This window comes from Otolemur garnettii, unplaced genomic scaffold (genome assembly GCF_000181295.1).
Source record: "Otolemur garnettii isolate 467f Iridium unplaced genomic scaffold, OtoGar3 scaffold00170, whole genome shotgun sequence".
Taxonomy (NCBI): Eukaryota; Metazoa; Chordata; class Mammalia; order Primates; family Galagidae; genus Otolemur; species Otolemur garnettii.
The window spans coordinates 1,253,612-1,257,210 of record NW_003852565.1 but is presented as its reverse complement, the minus strand read 5'-3'; the positions used below and the strand labels follow the sequence as shown (position 1 = coordinate 1,257,210).

Below are 3,599 nucleotides of genomic sequence, written 5' to 3'. Positions count from 1 at the left end.
AAAAGAAAAGAAAAGAAAAGTACAACAGCTACAATTAAAAAAAAATTAGTAGCAAGGTATGTCGTCAGATTTGAGCAGAAAGCAGAAAGAATCCACAAACTTGAAGGCAGGCCAATAATGAGTATTCAGGCAGGGGAATAAAATGAAGAATCAATGAAGGAAAATGTCTGGAAACTCCTGAGTCGTGTGGCACATTGTGAAGATTCCCGACAAACACACACTGGGAGCCTCAGAAGGAAAGAAAGAAGAAACAGGGCCTGAATTATCTGAAGGCATAATGGCCAGAAATTTGTAGAAATGATGCATCCAAGAAGGTCAACAAATTCCACCGTGCTTAAAAAGACCGACGCCTGCACACGTCACAGTCAAGTTAACAATGTTAAAGGCAAGGAAGAAAGTTTGAAAGCAGCAAGAGAAAAGCAGTACAGTGAGTCGTGATGTGGCTAAGACGTAGATTCCCCAGGAGAGCCCACGGAGGCCGCAGTGGGCTGTGACGTCTGGGAAGTGTTGGAAGAAACAACTGCCAACAAATCTCTTCCTAGCAGAACTGTCCTTCAAAAATGAAGACCAGAAAATCCAGAGATAATCCACACCCCCATGAAAACTTACAGGTGGATGTTTATAGCTGCTTTATTCGTAATTGCCAGAACTTGGAAGCAGCTGAGCTGTCCTCACTGGGTACAGGGATAGGTAAGATGTGCTGAACAAATGTGCCGGGGAGAGAGGGAGGGAAGGCCTAAGAGGCAGAACTCAGATGGTTTTGAGAGCACTAACACTGCTCTATTTGATACTGTGATGGTGGATTCACATCACTGTGCATTTGTCCAGACCCACAGAACGTCCCACACCAAGAGGAGCCTCATGAACCGTGTGTTCTGGGTGGTAATGATGGGCCAGTGTCGGTCCACCAGTTGTAACTGATGTGCCACTCTGTGGGGAATTTACATCATGGAGGGGTGTGTGGGCTTTGAGGGCAGATGGGAAATCTGTGCCCTCCACTCACTTTCGCTGTGAGTATAGAAGTGCTCTAAAAAATAAGCTCTGTTATAGGGCGGCGCCCATAGCTTAGTGGGTAGGGTGCCAGTCACATACACCAAGGCTGGCAGGTTTGAACCCGGCCCGGGTCAGCTAAAAACAACAATGACAACTGCAATAACAACAACAAAAATATAGCCGGGTGTTGTGGCAGGCACCTACAGTCCCAGCTACTCAGGAGGCTGAGGCAAGAGAATTGCTTGAGCCTAAGAGTTGGAGGCTGCTGTGAGCTGTGATGCCACAACACTCTACCCAGGGGACAGGTTGAGACTCTCTCAAAAAAACAATAAATAAATAAGTAAACTTTGTTATAAAGGAAAGGAATTCTGAAGGTGGCTGTTGGTAACTGCTGCCTACCAAGGTGAATGGACTTTATGCTACCAAACGGTATACTTAAATATTGCTAAAGTGTTCAATTCCGTGTTATGTACTATGTTACCACAAGTAAATAAAAAAAAATTCTAATTGCTTCAAAACAGAGACACAGAATGGGAAAAATTATTTGTAAATCATGTATCTGATAAAGGCCTTGTGCCCAAAATAGACATAAAAATTCTTGCTACTTGGGAGGCTGAGGCAGGCAAATCACCTAAGCACAGGAGTTGGAGGTTGCTGTGAGCTGTGACTCCACAGCACTCTACCAAGGGCAATAAAGTGAGACTCTGTCTCTTAAAAAAAAAAAAAATTCTTAAAACCTCAGCAACATAAGAACAACCCATTTAAAAAATTTGCAAAAGATCTGAGCAAAGAAGACACACAGGTGGCCAGTAAAAGCAGGAGAACACATGTGCTCAATCTCACCAGTCATGAGGGAAATGCAAATTAAAGCACCTGATGTCAATTCAGACCCACTGCCGTTGTTACAGTTTAAACGGTGGATGCTAACAAGTGTCTGGGAGGATACGGAGACATTGGAGCCCTCATACACTGCTGGTAGGAGTTAAAGATGCAGTCACTTTGGAAAACAGGCCCTGTCCAGAATAGGGCAGTTTGTGGATGCAGAAAATGTATTAGTGGTTGTCTAGGACTTGGAGAGAGAGATAGGAGGCATCGGGAGGAGAATGTCCCGTGGGAGGGATGAAACATTCCAAAGTTAGATTAGAGTGATGGTTGCACCACTCTGAGAGTTTCCTAAAAACCACTGAACTGTGCACACTAACTGAATTTATGTTTATGAATTACATCTCAACGAAGTTATTCTTAAAAACAAAGCTAAGAAGGAAGAATTACCAGGTAGATTGTCTCTTCTCAGCACGACATAGGCGGGTGGGAAGCAGTGGGATGGTGGCTGATGGCCAAGTAACACATTTGATAGCTTCATGTTTGACCGAGCAGAGGTGTGCCTGCGTTCTGATTTTAATTTTAGTCTTTGCATGAGGTGGCCAAGCCAGCAATGTCATACAGAAATGGGGGAGAATCAAGAAAGTGGGTTGTCTTGAAGAGTTTTGCAAACTGATCTAAATTTTAATCAGCAATTTTCAACCATTAATAAAATATGTTGCATAAATACGTGTGCAGCAGGGCAGAGCTCTTTGTACTCAGGATAATTCATCAAGGTGGGACACACATTGCTTCCAGAGTCGTGCCGTTGGCGCCTAGATGAACCTGGGGCAAGCTAATCATTCTAATGCTGTTGTGTGCTGGGTGACAGCATGGAACCCAGGCCTGCCCTGCAGGGCAAACAGCTGCAGAGGCTGGAGATAGGACAGTGTAAAGAGAGCAGGTGGTCAGAGATGGCCAGCAGCAAGGGACCCATGCCGTCCAGACAGGGGTCACGGTGAGGACCCAGCAGTACAGGCAGCAGGGAGCAGGCATCTGGCCAGGGTCTGGCACAGGCTCAGGGAGCCACACAGCCCCGGTGATAGTGCCAGAGGAGGAAGCAGGGTACCTCCTCACAAGGCCCCCACTTCAGGCAGGAGAGCAGCAAAGGAGCAGAAGCACCAGCAGATCCACCAGGGTTTGATTGACCCCTAACAAGGACACAGCTTACTCACCAGAGCTGAGACTATCAGAGGAGCAGGACTGAGATCCACTGATTTATGGAATCCTGGAGAGATGGAGAAATTCTGGGGAAGGGTGGAAAGTGTGATGGGTGTGAGCTCCGTAGTTAGGCTTGTTTGGAAAGGGGCAGGAGTTTTGAGCCAGTGAGATGCTGACAGGCAGCTCCCCGCTGAAGGTTGAGTGCAAGGTGGCTCCCCAAGGCTCTGCCACTCATGCAGTGGCCCAGCCGGAGGCAGGGGAGCACCTGGGGCTTTGGAGCATTGGGGGGAGCAAGGACCACCCAGGGCCCTGGAGCACCTGGGGGAATGGAATACCTGGGCCTGAGGAGCATCTGGGGCTGAGGAGCACCTGAAGCTGGGGAGCACCTGGGGTTGGGGAGCATCTGGGACTCGGGAGCACCTGGGCCTGAGGAGCACCTGGAGTGGGGAGCACCTGAAGCTGGGGAGCACCTAGAGTGGGGAGCATCTGGGGCTGAGGAGCACCTGGAGTGGGGAGCACCTGGAGTGGGGAGCATCTAGGGCAGAGGAGCACCTGGAGTGGGGAGCATCTGAAGCTAGGGAGCA

General features: G+C 48.3%; 1 protein-coding gene across 1 annotated transcript in view; it reads left to right on the top strand.

Moving 5' to 3' along the window:
• GABRG3 (gamma-aminobutyric acid type A receptor gamma3 subunit) overlaps positions 1-3,599 on the top strand; it is a 585,376-nt gene that overhangs the window by 508,564 nt on the left and 73,213 nt on the right. The window lies entirely within an intron of this gene.